The sequence below is a fragment of the Neoarius graeffei genome, chromosome 14 (genome assembly GCF_027579695.1).
Source record: "Neoarius graeffei isolate fNeoGra1 chromosome 14, fNeoGra1.pri, whole genome shotgun sequence".
Lineage (NCBI taxonomy): Eukaryota > Metazoa > Chordata > Actinopteri > Siluriformes > Ariidae > Neoarius > Neoarius graeffei.
Genome location: NC_083582.1, coordinates 17,993,903 through 18,011,257, shown reverse-complemented (window position 1 = coordinate 18,011,257; position 17,355 = coordinate 17,993,903). Strand labels below are relative to the sequence as shown.

Here is a 17,355-nt window from a genome sequence, read left to right as displayed (position 1 = left end):
ATTTCATTCGATACCGGTGTCAAATCGATACTTTCAAAACGGTGCCGGTTCCTAAACGGTATTTAAATCGGTACTTTCAAAAAAAAAAAAAGCAGCGCACTCTCACAGAATTTGTAATGAAACAATGACTTTTTATTCCTAAGGCAAAGTCCAAGGTCAAATTGAACAACAGATTACTTTAAATCCCTTAAATAATAAATAAAAAAGATAAAAAAAACAAAAAACAAATTCACATTGTACTGTACTTCAACAATTGTACAGTACATTAACTTATTCTAATGACTAGCAATGCCAGTGCACATGGAACAGGATAATGAAATGCCAAATGTTCTTTAAACTAAGTGTTCTTATTAAGGAAGATGGACATGTTTGCTTTCTCTGGCAAAATACGGCATTTTTCTTCACTGACTGTATTGCCAGTACAAGAGAAGACCCTCTCTGAAGGGGTAGATGATGCTTGTACACACATGTATACATTGGATAAGTCAGACAATATAGGGAGGCTATCCCTCTTACCCCACCACCAAGCCACAGGGTCTTGTCCAGATGGGATTGAGGGAAGGTCTTGGTATACCGTAAAATACCAAATAATAGCCGAGTTCCAATTAACCGCCGAGTTCCCTTTAACGGCCGGGTGTACGCGTGTGTTGTGACAAATAAAGGCCGGTTCCGAATACTCGCCGGGGTCTAAAAAAAAAAAAAGCGTCCGAACGTTCTATCTAGAATCTTGAGGCCCAGCACTTTTCTGGTTTTCTGGTGTTTAAACGATTTTGCATTGCATAGTTTTCTACCGAAACAATATGAATGAATGAATGAATGAATGAATGAATGAATGAAATTATTTCTATAATACTGTTTACAACATTTTGTTACGTGATAATAAACATGCCATTTCAATGTTATAATCTTGGTCTACCGTAATATTTCTTGAGGAATGCAACTCCGTAACTTTTGACAGATGTCTTAGCCACCCCTTTGGGTATACCCAACGAAAGCCAGCGTGTGTGGTGACATTGAGGACTGCGGGTTTCCAAGGTTGGACTGCTGCTTCTGTTAAACGACCTAAATTGCCGAATGCATGCGTCAAAGCACACACTGAGTTTTATTAAAGACCTTATACCATTTCACTTGCCCTTACCCATTCGGATCTGGAAGACACTTTACAAAAAAGGTGAGAGCGTTCTAACATGCATTTCAGTCTGCTCGCGGCCAATCTAATCCAAGGGGCCTTTTCAACAAGTAATCTGTCGTGCAAGTTGGGCAGAAGCACGCGTCAGGCAGGCAACATGTAGGCCTACAAGTCAGTAACCTATTCAACTAACTTTCATCCGAACTTTAAGTTTTCTACGGGGTCAAGCCACCGTACCAACTCACTCGGGGAATAGGCTCATATCGGCCAAATAGGGAGACGTCTTGGAGAGAAACGTGATGCAAGATGACAGTATGTAGCCACTGCAGGTCACTTATTTTTCAGCATAAGAAAAAACCCTTTGGTTTGACACTTCGCACCCTAATTATGTTGCTTCAACGTCGCGCCCTCCATGCAATTTCAGATTGACAGACATCGCGAAGCGCAAAGGGTGGAGGCTGCATGGGTGAGGGTGATAGCAAGTGACCATAACTTTGCAGAGTAATTAAATCACAGTGCTGCGCACAGACAATGGTGTGGTTTCTTGATTATTTTGTAAAGCATGCGCTTAACTAGTCATTAACAGGAAAAGGTGTGTGATTTATCCTTTATCCACCCCGACTGTGCCATGCGAAGATGCATTCTGCGTCTTCAAAATTCCCCGAAGTCGGCACCGTGCTATCTGTAATCTAACTCTAAACAAACTGTAAGTTATACTGGTTAAAAGTAGGCCTATCTGAGAATGATTTTTTTCCCCGTTTTGAGGTAGATTTTGGGGAAGGTGTTTGTGAAGAAGGAATTAATCGCCTGTTCCAAATAGCCGCCTAGTCTCTAATACGCGCCAGGTCTCTTACGTGATTGAGACAAATAATCGCCCGGGCTATTATTTGGTATTTTACGGTATATGAAGCTCCGAGTTGCCTGGAGAAGCTCTTTGTCTTCTTCCTCAAACAATTGCTCCAAGGCTGTCTTTTTGGAGGCTACCGTCTGCAAAATATAAAAAGTAGTATTAAAAGTTTTGTAAAATACAAAAAAAAAAAAAATTACATTCAGGCTTGATATTCTTTGATTATGAACTCACATGTTTCTCTGCTCGTTCTTCCTCCTCCTCATGGTCGTCATCTTCATCTGTGTGAAGACGGGCCTCCACTGGAAGCTGCAGACACCCATTATACCAAAAATAGTAATGCTTCAAAGAAACTTTGTTATTGATATACATAAAAAAAAAAAATCATACCCGTGCTGCTGCTACATTGTCAACTGCTGCCTTTTCCAGTCTGTCCCAGGCATCAGCAACACCACATTCCAGCTTGCTTTTAAAGTGAGGGTCCATCAAAGTGGCCTCCTGAAGAAAGTTCTGAATGTTTTCATCCTGTTAAACACAATACATATAATAGTGACAATGGTGTGATTTGCCAGTTCCTTGAAAATAAATACAGATAGTGGTTGGAATGGAGAGTACCTGGTATCTTTTCTCTATGTAGTGGTGCTCCTGCGCCTTTAAGTGCCGCCGTTGCAGTATACAGCATCATGCTGACATCATTACGTGCGCCGGTAGCCTCAGTATGGCTGGGAACCCTTAAAAGGGTACAGCCACCGCTACCAGCTAGCAAGCTTTGTTGGTTGTACTCGTACCGGCATTTGGTTCGCCGTTGTGCTCGGCCTGGGAGCTGCTTCAGCCGTGTAGGCAGCGCGTGGTGGGCTCACGCTCTCAACGGAAGGTATGTGGACCGACATTTCCTTGGTTGAGAGATGAGATCTAACGTTGCATGGATTCTTGCTAATGCGAGCATCTCACATTGTTTGTTTTAGCGTCTTCACTGGGAGGCTAACCACCGTAGCCTGCTTGTCCGTACACTCGTACCAGTATCTGGTATGCTGTTGTGCCCGTCCTGGGAGCTGCTTCTGGTACGTAGCTTCTCGCTAACATGGGGTTCAGCTTTATGTCTTTGCATTGTCCCATGGCTAACGCTTCCTCCTTCCACGCAAGGTAACCATTTGTGGTGTTGTGTGTCTTTGAGCACTCGGTTCACTCGGTTTCTGCGTATATTGGTATCTATATCATTGGGCTTCGGGTAAGTAATGTTATTTTTAAGACTGTCGTGTATTGCGACTAGTAATGTTTAATAACTAGCTTAGCTAATCTGGCAACCCTTGTTTGCCTTTAGGTCCGGGCGCTGTGCTACGATTGGGCCTGCCCTACGGATCTTTGTATCCACCTCTCCTGTTTTCGGCTGCTGTTCTGCTTTTGATTCATTGGGCTATGGCCCTCACGCTGCAGTACAGGAATGTTTGTTGTGCAGCCGCACTCTATTGAGGGGCCGCACACCATAGCAGTAGCCGCCGCGAGTGAGCGAGGGCCCATTGTAACGTGTGTGTTTGAGTGTGTTTTAGTGTGTGTGTGTGTGTGGTTGCATGTTGGTGTGCATGTGGTTGTGTGTTTTATGTGGAGGTGAGAGTGCGAGTTGGGTGGGAAGTGGGTGCTAGGTGCCCATTAGTGGGTACAGTGTTGTGTTTGATTGCTTTGGTTTTTGTATTTATTTTGGTTTGTTTTTGTGTATTTTGTTTGCATTTCTTTTGTACTCATCTCGTGGGGCATTGGTTGTGCTACAGGGCTTGGGTGGGCTTCACTTTGGTCCTCATGAATGCTGTGCTGGTTAAGGTGCCTTGCTGTGCCCTTTTGAGGGGGGGATGCAATATTTGCTGTGCCCTTGGGGATCCGATATTTGCTGTGATGGGTGTATAGCGTGCTCTGTGTGTGTGCTATCACTTGAGTTGTGAATTGCCCGACTACCGGCCCTGTGGGCTTGGCCGGCACCGCGAATCTGTGTACAGTGTGCTTTTATATTTTTTTGTCCTTTTCTTTTGTTTACTCCAAATTGTGTTTTTTATGTTGTACTGTACCATTGGTGGGCCAATTAACCCCCACCCCCACCACAGTGTGTGTGTGTGTGTGTGTGGACCATGCACTACTGACTGTTTAAAGATTTTATTAATGAGAATATTTAAAGGAAAATAAACATTTGTACGATTTGAAATAGAACCTTGTCTCTGTTCACTTTGCATGAACCTGAGCGCCTTTGGCGGGTAAACTGTGAATCCACTTTAGTTCCAGGGGGGATTTGTCTTCCCCTGGTGGCGTAGTCGAAAATACATTCTCTCTTCCACCTACTACATCTAGATCTCCCCAGACTTTGTCTTTCACCACAGAAACAAATAGACTGTCCTCGTCTGTGACTTTGAAATGTGCCTCCAGTTTTGCGAGGATTGGGAGGATTTGGCCACATGTGGGGGACTTCTCGCTTGACACACACAGAGTTGAGGTGTACATTATGTTCATACACTTCACAAACTCCTCAGCTTTCGCGAAAATCACTGTCTGTGAGCCTTTCAAGTCTGGAGTTAAGCATGATGTGTATTTAAAATGGAAATATAAAGTATGACATTTTTAATTATTGTTCTTAGTTTGTTCATCAACTGTCTTCTCCATTACCCTCCTAAGCCGTTGATCTAGAGATGATGCCTGGATAGCCGGATACTGCTCCAGGAATCTTTCCACCATCAGGAAAAATGAATTCCAGCGTGTTTTGACCTCCAGAATCATGCTATGCTGTGGCAAATCTAAAATACAGGCAACACTTGAATAACAATCTATATTTCACATTGCTGTTGATGTTTGAAATAGACTTTAAAAATTAAATCTACCTTCTACTTACTGAGAACTCGCTGCTTCTCTCGTATCACAGTTTTAGACATGGTGGACCTCTTCAACCACACCACAACATCTTGGAGTTTGGCCCTTCACTTGGCCACAGCACTGACATTGTACACTTTCTGTGATGCCAGATTTAGGGTATGTGCAAAACATCCAACTTTTAAAAATTTCAGGTTCCTCAGTGCAACACTCATGTTGCCGGCATTGTCCACTGTGGCAGCAACAATTTTGTCACTAATTTTGAATTCTTCCAAGACCTCGTTGATTTCCTCTGCAACTACCATCCCGGTCTGGGCCTCGTACACGGCTTTGGTGCTGAATACTTTGACTCTCATGTTCCCCTCGTGAATGTAATGCATTGTCACAGTGATATAATGGTCCTGTGCTAAACTGGACCAGCCATCACAGGTAATGGCAACCTTTTTCACCATGGCCAATTCCCTCAAAACATTTTCCTTTTCCACAGTGTACCACGCTGGTATTAGGGTGTTGCATAGGTCATCCCTAGATGGGGGTTTATAACTGTCATTGAGGGCCAAGGTCATCGCTCTGTATAAAACAAATCACATCAGCACATTCATTAGGATTTTAACAAATTGCCTTAACACAGAGGAATAGCCTACACATGAATTAAGTAGATTGTTTTCATACATCACATTTTTTTCACCTGAACCATGGAGATTCCACTAAGCTAAAGGGATGACAGTCTTTGACCACAAACTGAGTGACAGTCCTGTGGATGTGCTCCACCTTCTCTTTTGGTAACTTGGCCTTCTTTGCCAAGGTGAAAGGTGTAACTAGAAAGACCACAAAATATAAAATCATTTAAAATATCAATTAATTCATTAATTTATTTTGAACATGCCATGTAATGCTGTTCTCATAAACTCCGCATTTAGGACTATCGTTATTCATATGCTAAGCTGTTTTTTGCTACCGACTAAACGGCAACATTTCATAGGCTTACAACCAGAGTTGAACGCATTTAATGCGATTGATTCGTTGTGCCTTCTTAACGTGTACAAGTACAACACTTGCTCATCAAATATGACTTACCTAACCGGTCAGCCTGACAAACACATTTTCACACAAGCTGTGAGACTGCATCTGTGCTACTCGAAACATTTACGCCTACAATAAACAATAGGAATTAGCATGCATCAATTGTTTAGCAGTGTTAAAAAATACTCACTTGAAGAGCAAATGCTGCTATTGTCATCATCCAGTATGTCCATGCTAGCTGGGCTGGGAGCTCCATCGCTTGGGATGGGCATAGGGACTCCCTCGTTGGATGCTTCTGATGTACTTGCTATAGGGTCACATTCACGGAGGCTGTCAAACGGTGCAAGCTTCGGCCTTTAGATGGATTCCATGTGTGACCAAATGTTTCATTAAATTTGACGTGTTCCAGCTTTTGCACAAAAATGTCTTCAAACATTTGTTGCACGTGGAAGTTTCAGCATCCTTTCTTGTAAAATGTAACCATACTTTGGAACGTTTTGCTTTAGTCATCTTGACCTTTCTGTCTGCTGAGTGTGTAGGCCTACTGAATATGGTGCCGCTGTTAACAGTGAACACCAGAGGGCGCAGCTGTGTATTTTGTGGCACCGAAATGAGGCACCAAAATTCATGTTGTATTTCGGACTGATTACTACCGTTGATATTCTCCCCGGTGCCATACCTGTACCGAGTTTCGGTACCCAACCCTACCTACAGCAAAGACACACTTTGGACATTGGTAAAATTCACCACGGGCCCAGTCCAGTCCTTCTGGACTGTAACTTTCTTCTCCTCACTGACACCAACCGGAGCTACACCGACACCATCCGGCAGGCCGCATCATCACCAGATTCGAGTTGGCGAAACAGCCGACGATCCACGCACCCAAAACGGAGGCGCGGTAAGAGAGGCAGGCTACATGCTAGGCTGAAGGCTAGAGCTACAAGACCACCGCTACCTAGCCTTCTGCTAGCTAACGTTCGCTCAAGAATAAGATGGCAGGGTTTCCCATACATAGACCATTGTGTGGTGCAGCACCACACAATGGATTCCTATCGCCACACAATCAGACTTGCGATTTTGAAAAAAAAAAATCTGTTGCGTATCATTACGTTCATTCATAGTGCTCTTTCTTCTCGTTCACGCACGCGCACACACCCCCACACAGAGAGAGACGGAGAGGCGTGTACACAGGCCTGCCGCTGCGCATATTGTATAGACCCTTTTCACTCACGTGACCTTCGTAAATGTGACCGCCATTTTGGACATGAAGAAATAACAGTTTATGGCACAGACCCTTTCGGTTCTTGCTCATCTAGCTGTTACAATGACTGCTTAGACTGCAACAATAATACCTAACACACATTTAAGTATCCGTCGTAAAGACGTGAAACTTGTCGAGTGACGAGTGTGTTCATTGATAAGCTAACACAATCTAAAAGTAGACATACCATCACACTGCCCTGGCGCTGTGTACAGTTTACCTTCTATGGTTTGTGCACTCACTATTTGCCATTACTTTCTCCAACCCAGTGTTCGAACTATGCCGATATTTTCGGGGGGGGGGGGCCCTTTTTTTCCCTTGGGGGGGGTGCTTGCGCTTGTCTCAGAGCACGGATCTCCAAACATATGAGAAGCCTATCTTACGCACATATCATGCGGACTCCACACCTCCACACACGCATCACGTCTGAAGTCATAACTCATCAGGAGAAATCGTGTCCGCATTGGCATGTTCAAAAAACAACCTCGCGTCAACAATGATACCACATGCAAGAAAAAAAAAAAGTCAGGCTACTCAACACATCTGATCCACAGCAGCACCAAAGCATCACTGGAAATCATGTCAACAACCAATCTTCCATTTCAACACGCGTCAACAAACAAATAGCACCACAAACATGAACGAATCAGTCAGGCTACCGATTCCAAACCCACAGCAGATGAATAATTAAATGCATCTTACCTTAAAGCAGAATCGACCACAAAGGAAGTCTGTTGGCACACTTCCTTTCTACTAGTTTGTGTCCCCAACCTGGCAGCAGCAGTTGTTGTCATATCGGTTTATTTTATCTTTGATGTAAACAGCACTTCGGATATGCAAATGCTTCCCGTTACACACGATTGCTATGTCAATAAACATCATTTTGCCAATATTTTAGAGACCATCCATCTTCTCCGTCAGTCAGCATCTGTCGGGATCCCATAAAATGATAAATCTTGCCTTGTGTGTTGATGGTTACTACATCCAGGTGCACAACAATATAATGGCATGATGGAAGTCTTACTGAAAGTAAAAACTTTCTTTGATGGCTATATTCCTTTTGATGCTTCGCCGTCGTTCCTCGTTGTTGGCTGTGGTAGACTACTGGTAGTACATGTCCAAAATGGCGGCCACGTTTGTCGTGACGTCACGTGAAAAGGGTCCATACCTGGACTGCAAGTAGGCCTGTTAGGCTAATTAAAAATAATGCAGCCTTCACGATTTGCCTTCCGACCCCTTATTTTAAAAGGTAGCCTATGTCGTGCTCGTGATGAGCTTTATCATAGCCTTCTTGGCTTACAGGAAACGGACATCCCTGAGTCAGGCTATAAACCAATTTTGATGCATACAGTAGCAGCCTGACGCGAGGAACCAGCCTTATTGCATTATCCCGTTTATCCCGCTTCAGCAATGACTTCCCTTACGATAGGGCACTTGAGTTTTTTTTCCAGGAAGCCACGCAGAATTAAATGTTCTGATAGGGCATGCAGGCTTTGCACCAATTAGGGTAATGCTTTTTCATTATTGTTAGTTGCCTTGGTGTTACCTTAAGTGGTTTCTTACATCTAATTATCTCATCTCATCTCATTATCTCTAGCCGCTTTATCCTTCTACAGGGTCGCAGGCAAGCTGGAGCCTATCCCAGCTGACTACGGGCGAAAGGCAGGGTACACCCTGGACAAGTCGCCAGGTCATCACAGGGCTGACACATAGACACAGACAGCCATTCACACTCACATTCACACCTATGGTCAATTTAGAGTCACCAGTTAACCTAACCTGCATGTCTTTGGACTGTGGGGGAAACCGGAGCACCCGGAGGAAACCCATGCGGACACGGAGAGAACATGCAAACTCCACACAGAAAGGCCCTCGCCGGCCCCGGGGCTCGAACCCAGGACCTTCTTGCTGTGAGGCGACAGCGCTAACCACTACACCACCGTGCCGCCCACATCTAATTATGATATTTTATTTTATTATTTTGTTGTTACACTATACTATTTATTTCATTTTACTATTGGTTGAGGTAAGTGTTGAGTTCAATATTTTAAAATAAAAACCTCCAGCTTGTTTTTTTAAATTTATTCCTTGAATGTCAACTAAAGAATGATTGAACGATTGCCACCAAAAAGGGAAAAAACTAAGGTCAAAACCAGAGATGCACCGATTGACCAGCTGCTGATCGGAATCAGCCGATTTTCACGTGATCGGCCATGACCGGCGACCGGCCGGTCAAAATTAAAACATGCCGATTTTCTGCCGATCAAAACTTGTGTATCACATAGGGATGAAAGTGGAAATACTCGTAATTCGCAACTAAAAAGACTGCAGCTACACTGGCAGCTTGGACATGCTTTCTAGTGTGATTGTGTTGTGCTTGCGCAGAACAGTGTCAGTCCTGTGCGCCTAACGTGCTCCAGCGCGCGCGCCGTTAACAAAAAAAAAAATTCACTATATTTGGATATCCAAATATAGTGATTTTTTTTTTGTGCCAGATATTGGATGTGAAAAGAAGAAAATGTTTGTGGTTGTGTGAATTTCCCATTACAGGAATTAATACGTTAGCCTATTACCAAACATCTAACTAGATTTAGTTAGACCGCATCAAATTTTTCATCCAGGCAGTGTACGACGTGTTGCCCAGTCCATCAAACCTGCATGCATGGGGTCTTGCAGAGTCACCAGCTTGCCCATTGTGTTCCAAGAGAGGCACCTTGGAGCATGTTCTTAGCTGCTGCACAACAGCCCTTGGAGAAGGGCGTTACCGGTGGAGGCATGACCAAGTCCTGAAGACCATCGTTGAAGCCATCAACACAGGACTGGTATGGGCAAAGCAGCTGCGCCCCCCCCAAGTATACCATCGCCTTTGTCAGGGCTGGGGAGCAGGTTGCCCAAGCAAAGAAAGCACCAGCAGGCACCCTGATTTCTGCAAGAGACTGGCAGCTGCTAGTGGACCTTGAAAAACAACTGAAGTTCCCCAGTCACATTGCAGTCACCACCCTCCGTCCTGATATCGTCCTTGTATCCGAGGCCACCAAGCAGGTCGTAATGCTGGAGCTGACAGTCCCGTGGGAAGACCGCCTGGAAGAAGCTTTTGAAAGGAAGCTCTCCAAGTACACGGGGCTGGTCAATGACTGCCAGCAGTCAGGATGGAGGGCAAAGTGCCTTCCAATTGAGGTAGGCTGCAGAGGCTTTGCGGCCCGGTCCTTGGCCAGCGCACTGGGGTGTTTAGGCATCGTCGGACAGCAGAAGAGGAGAGCCATCCGCAATACCACCGAAGCGGCAGAGAGGGCCTCAAGATGGCTGTGGCTCAAGAGAGGAGAACCATGGAGTCGTGGTAGCTAGCATGCCATCTGGACACAAGCTAGGGTCTGATCAGCCCCGGCTGGGTCACCTGGATGAGGGTGTATGATGTTGAAAGACCCGAAACACCCAGTGATTCCAGGAACATCACTGACGATGTGTCCAGTTGCATCAGTAGATGTGTTTCCACAGCGCATACCCTGAGACATCAGTGACAGCCAGGAAAGACTGGATGGCAACCACGAATAGTGTGGTGACTACTGGAGAGACAGTGACGGCTCGGAGAGACGGCAACCGGGGCAGAGCGGGCTGGCAACCCAATCTGTGTTCTCTGTGAGGAGGACACCAATTAAGCTACAATGAATTCAATGGAGAGATACACCCAGGGGTGCCCGAGAGGGGGGGAGGATGAACACCCCAACTGGATAGATTCAATGGTGACAGACCAAGGCAATGGACAAACGACTATGAGCACTCAGTGTACGTGTGGGAAAGTATGCAAGAACTTGCGCGGCTTGAAAATTCACCAAGCAAAGATGAAGTGTTTGGGGGGAGCAGCAACAACACAACGCACAGGTGTTCCACCTGGTGAGTCGCAGGAGGGGCTTTGCCCGGAGTCACCCCACAGTGCTCAGAACCTCCAGGTGTTGGCGCCGCACTCCTTGAGCACCCAGTCGGAACAGAGGCAGATTAAGTGGCCGGCAGCTACCATGACTACACTGTGGAAGCAGTTCGACGATGACGTGGACAAAATTCTGGAGTCTGTGTCAAAGGGAGAGGCAGACCAGAAGCTGCAAGCCATGACAACAATCATTGTCAGGATGGCAGCTGAGCGGTTTGGCGAAGAGACGAGGAAAAGCTTGGGAACATCCTACACAAGGAACCACAGAGCGGAGAAGATCCATCTCATAAGGCGGGAGATGAAAGCGCTGAAGTCTCAATACAAAGAGGCAGGAGATGAGGAACGCTTTGGTCTAGCCCAACTAATGTCCATGCACCGGAAGAGGATAAGGATTCTACGCCGGGCAGAGTGGCATCGGAGGCAGCGACGCGAGAGGGCGCGTAAACGAGCGGCCTTTATCGCTAACCCCTTCAAGTTCATAAAAGACCTGCTAGGCCAGAAGCGCAGCGGCAAACTGTCCTCCTCAAAGGAAGATATTGACCAACATCTCGCACAGATGTTCAGCGACCCCAGAAGAGGGCTGGAGTTGGGAGATTGCGACATCCTTATTGACCCACCTGAGCCAGAGGTGCAGTTTGACATGTCGGAGCTGAAGCTGATGGAAATCAAAGAGGTTGTCCATAAAGCTAGAGCATGCTCCGCTCCAGGACCAAGTGACACTTCATACAAAGTGTACAAGAACTGTCCCAAACTTTTACTGTGGCTGTGGAAAATCCTGCGAGTCTTCTGGAGAAAGGGGAAGATCCCAGAACAATGGCGAATGGCAGAAGGGGTTTGGATCCCTAAGGAGGAAGGCTCCACCCAGCTTGACCAGTTCCACATCATCTCCCTCCTGTGCATTGAATCCAAAATCTTCTTCAGTGCTATCTCCAAGAGGCTGTGCACTTACCTAGCAAGGAACACCTACATTGACACATCAGTCCAGAAAGGTGGCATATTAGGGATGCCGGGCTGTATGGAGCATATAGGCGTGGTGACACAGCTTATCCGAGAGGCCAGAGAAAATAGGGGAAACCTGTCAGTGCTATGGCTTGACTTGGCCAACGCGTTCGGCTCCATCCCGCATAAGCTTGTCCAGCTCACTCTGCTGAAACATCATGTCCCCAGCAGGTGTAGAGATCTCATTACTGACTACTACAACAACTTCAGGATGAGGGTCTCTTCAGGAGCAATTCTATTCAGTTGGCACAAGGTAGATATTGGCATCATCACAGGGTGCATGATCTCTGTGACACTATTCTCCTTGGCCATGAATATGCTCACTAAGTCTGCTGAGCCAGAGTGCAGAGGACCTCTTATGAGTTCTGGGCAACGACAGCCACCCATTAGGGCGTTCATGGATGACCTTACAGTCACGACGGAATCAGTCCCGGGATGCCAATGGATTCTGAAGGGTCTAGAGAAGATGATGTGGGCCCGAATGCGTTTCAAACCTGCCAAATCAAGATCCATGGTGCTGAGGAAAGGAAAGGTGGAGGACAAGTTCCGGTTTAACATCGCAGGCACAGCCATCCCAACGATCACAGAGAAGCCAGTTAAGAGTTTGGGCAAGGTCTTTGACAGCTCTCTCAAGGATGCAACATCTATCCAGACAGCCTGTGCTGAGTTGAATGGCTGGCTGAAATCCATGGACAAATCCGGTCTACCTGGAAAATTCAAAGCATGGGTCTACCAGCACGGCATCCTCCCCAGGATCCTGTGGCCTCTCCTCGTCTATGCTGTCCACAGTAGAGACCTTGGAGAGGAAATTCAGCAACCACCTGCGGAGATGGCTGGGGTTACCTAAGAGCCTGAGCAGCATCGCACTCTATGGGCGCAATAACAAACTGCAGCTGCCCTTTAAATCCTTGGAGGAGGAGTTCAAGGTAACAAGGGCTAGAGAAGTGTTGCTGTACAGAGACTCCAGTGATCCAAAGGTGGCCAATGCTGGAATCCAAGTGAGGATGGGTAGAAAGTGGAAGGCAGAAGAGGCCGTACAAATGGCTGAAGCTAGGCTGCGCCACAGGGCTCTGGTGGGGGTGGTCGCACGAGGCAGAGCTGGTCTAGGATCCTTTCCGACTCCACAAATGAACACCAGGGGGAAGGAGAAGCGGCGCCTGGTCCAAGAGGAGGTGAGGGCTGCTGTGGAGGAAATAAGATCTTGCAGGGCAGTGGGCATGAGACAGCAGGGGGCCTGGACACGATGGGAGAATGCGCTGGAGAGGAAAGTGACCTGGACTGAGATCTGGAGAGCTGAGCCTCACCGCATCAAATTTCTCATCCAGGCAGTGTATGACGTGTTGCCCAGTCCATCAAACCTGCATGCATGGGGTCTTGCAGAGTCACCAGCTTGCCCATTGTGTTCCAAGAGAGGCACCTTGGAGCATGTTCTTAGCTGCTGCACAACAGCACTTGGAGAAGGGTGTTACCAGTGGAGGCATGACCAAGTCCTGAAGACCATCGCTGAAGCCATCAACACAGGACTGGTATGGGCAAAGCAGCTGCGCCCCCCCCCCCCCCCCCCCAAGTATACCATCGCCTTTGTCAGGGCTGGGGAGCAGGTTGCCCAAGCAAAGAAAGCACCAGCAGGCACCCTGACTTCTGCAAGAGACTGGCAGCTGCTAGTGGACCTTGAAAAACAACTGAAGTTCCCCAGCCACATTGCAGTCACCACCCTCCGTCCTTTTATCGTCCTTGTATCCGAGGCCACCAAGCAGGTCGTAATGCTGGAGCTGACAGTCCCGTGGGAAGACTGCCTGGAAGAAGCTTTTGAAAGGAAGCTCTCCAAGTACACGGGGCTGGTCAATGACTGCCAGCAGTCAGGATGGAGGGCAAAGTGCCTTCCAATTGAGGTAGGCTGCAGAGGCTTTGCGGCCCGGTCCTTGGCCAGCGCACTGGGGTGTTTAGGCATCGTCGGACAGCAGAAGAGGAGAGCCATCCGCAATACCACTGAAGCGGCAGAGAGGGCCTCAAGATGGCTGTGGCTCAAGAGAGGAGAACCATGGAGTCGTGGTAGCTAGCATGCCATCTGGACACAAGCTGGGGTCTGATCAGCCCCGGCTGGGTCACCTGGATGAGGGTGTATGATGTTGAAAGACCCGAAACACCCAATGATTCCAGGAACATCACTGACGATGTGTCCAGTTGCATCAGTAGATGTGTTTCCACAGATTTGTACAAAGAGAGAGAAAAAAAATGTCTTTGTTTGTTTTACCACCTTGGTTGCACTTGATTCCATTGGAAATTACTCTACAAATACATATTTGACAAAGATGATAGAATGGCTATGGTATAAGTATGACTGGAAATTATTTTTGTATTTTGATACTGAATGAAGAAATGGGTTCTATAAGGCATAAGTTTTCAGATCTAAATAGGCTTATGAAAGTGTGTTCCATAGCAGTTGGCAAATAATATATGAGGGGGAAGTTGTTTTTGTGCCAGATATTGGATGGGAAAAGAAAAAATGTTTGTGTGAATTTCCTATTTCAGGAATTAATGTCTCATCTCATCTCATTATCTCTAGCCGCTTTATCCTTCTACAGGGTCACAGGCAAGCTGGAGCCTATCCCAGCTGACTATGGGCGAAAGGCGGGGTACACCCTGGACAAGTCGCCAGGTCATCACAGGGCTGACACATAGACACAGACAACCATTCACACTCACATTCACACCTACGGTCAATTTAGAATCACCAGTTAACCTAACCTGCATGTCTTTGGACTGTGGGGGAAACCGGAGCACCCGGAGGAAACCCACGCGGACACGGGGAGAACATGCAAACTCCACACAGAAAGGCCGTCGCCAGCCCCGGGGCTCGAACCCAGGACCTTCTTGCTGTGAGGCGACAGCGCTAACCACTACACCACCGTGCCGCCCAGGAATTAATGTGTTAATACCAAACATGAAGAAAGATTTTACAAAGAACAATGTCTTTTTGTTTGTTTTCAACCTTTGAGGTGTTGAAAATTTATTACTGAAAATCTGGCAGAATGCTCTATTAAAGAAAAGATAAAAAGAAAATGTGTGTGATGTGAAGTGGCTTGAAAAAATGAAATCGGAATCAGCCAAAATCAGTATCGGCAGGTCACACTCCATGGAAAATCGGAATCGCCCCAAAAAATTGCAATCGGTGCATCTCTAGTAAAAACTAAACTTTAACTTCAATTTTGGTGAGTAATTTTCATAAATTTAAAAAGACAGGTTTTCCACCAACATCAAGCCCAGCAAACTAATGGCCTGCCCTGTAATGTAAAGTTCAGTCAAGGAATGAAACCAGGCAGGGTTCTGGGAAAAATTGTTTTAGCTGTCTTCTCTTAAAGAACTTAAAAGAATTTAGATTGAACTGAATAATCTCAAATGCTTCTTGTAGCTTTAAAATAGACTCTGAAGAAAAATACCGTATGTTTGAACACCGCCCGCTGTAAACACTTTGCATACACCCCAATGACTGACTCCACCGACCGCCACAACACCACCGACCGCCACAACACCACCGCGCATGATTCCCTCATCGGCACAGTGGAGCACCACAAATTGCTACCTGGTCTGTGGGAAACACTGGATGGATGAGCTGAGAACCAGGATAACATCTCAACGTGAGATCAGAGAGTGTTGTGCCCTGATTTTTATGGAAACCTGGACTACTGCAAGCCTGCCAGTCCCGGCCATTGAACTACAGACCCACTCCATGCACCGCGGAGACCGCACATCTGCTTCCGGTAAAAACAAAGGTGGCGGTGGGTGTGTTTATGTTAACAACAGATGGTGCACAGACGTACAGGTGATTGAAAAACACTGTTGTGCAGACATTGAAGTGCTGATGGTGAAGTGCAGACCCTTTTATATACCGAGAGAGTTCAGTGTTGTGTTTATGCTGGCTGTTTAATCCTTTTTTAACTTTTTTCTACAAATAATTTTCCAGTATCCTCTTCATTTTTATTGTACTGCCGCTGTCCTTTTTGTACTTTTCACTTTCCTTTTTTCGTTTTTTTTTCTTTCTCTCTCTTTTTTTCGGAAGAACGCTGAGACCGGAAGCTTTCTTTTTCTCTCCTCCTGTGTAAAGATGACAAGCGGAGGCCATCCACATCGGATCTGCTTTAATATAAACAGATCTTCGATTAAGGTACGTGAATCTTTTCATCATGGCACACCTTCAGCCTGTTCAGTGTGCTGAGTGCAGGATGTTTAGTCATTCTTCCTCTGTCGCTAGTGATAGCTTTATCAGCTTTATTTGTGATAAGTGCAGATTAGTTAGCTCTCTGACGGAGAAGATTACAGTGCTAGAAGCGCATGTCCAGGCTTTAGAGAAGGTCAGTGAGCGTGAGAACAGTGTACTAGTTTCTGTAGGGGAAAGTCTGGATGCCCTAGGTGGAGTTAGTAATCCCCCAACTCCGGCATTAGAGCCCTTACAGCGAGGCGAATGGGTGACGGCTCGGTGGCATAAGCGTAGAGCCAAAGCTACCGCTGAGGCTCACCCATGGGAGCACCACTTCTCTCCACGTCACGTGTTGAACAGGTTTGCTCTCCTTAGTGATGCACCCGCTGAGAAACCTGAAAGAGCTCTGGTTATAGGGGACTCTATCATACGGCACGTGAAATTAGCTCAGCCTTTAGGGGCACCAGCAGCTTTAGTCAGGTGTATACCAGGAGCCAGGGTGCTGGACATAGCAGGTAATCTTAGGGTCCTAGGCAAGCACAGGTTCTCAAAGATAGTTATCCATGCAGGAGCTAATGATCTACGCCTTCGTCAGTCTGAGGTTACTAAGAGTAACTTTGTAGAGGTGTTTAAGTTAGCGAAGGCGATGTCCGATGCTGTAGTATGCTCTGGCCCCATCCCAATGCGGCGTGGCGATGTAGCTTACAGCAGGTTATGGTCGCTGAACTGCTGGCTGTCCAGGTGGTGCTCTGAAAACAGTGTGGGCTTTATAGATAATTGGGCTAATTTTGGGGGCACTGCTGGCCTGTTAGGGCGGGATGGTATCCATCCCACTCGGGAAGGTGGTGATCTCATTTCCTGCAGCATAGGTCATAGTCTCAGAACAGGCCTAGTTAATTCCTGATAATCCAGAGCCAAGGCCAGGGAGCAGACGAACAGGCTAAACCGACTGTCTGCTAGCTGCACAGAGTCGTCACTCAGGGCCCACTACATCGAGACTGTGTCTGTTCCCCAAGCTCAACAAAAAGGTAGAAATTTTCAGAGAGTTTGCTCCAGTAACCTAATCAATATAAAATTAGATCATACTGACTGTACAGCTGCTGCTAGCACCTTTGATCTAAAGGTG

The 17,355-nt window shown here is 46.5% G+C and overlaps 1 pseudogene; it reads left to right on the top strand.

The window, feature by feature from the left end:
• Positions 1 to 11,210: 11,210 nt before the first annotated feature.
• On the top strand, positions 11,211 to 14,091 carry LOC132897558 (uncharacterized; annotated as a pseudogene).
• The last annotated feature ends 3,264 nt before the right edge of the window (positions 14,092 to 17,355 follow it).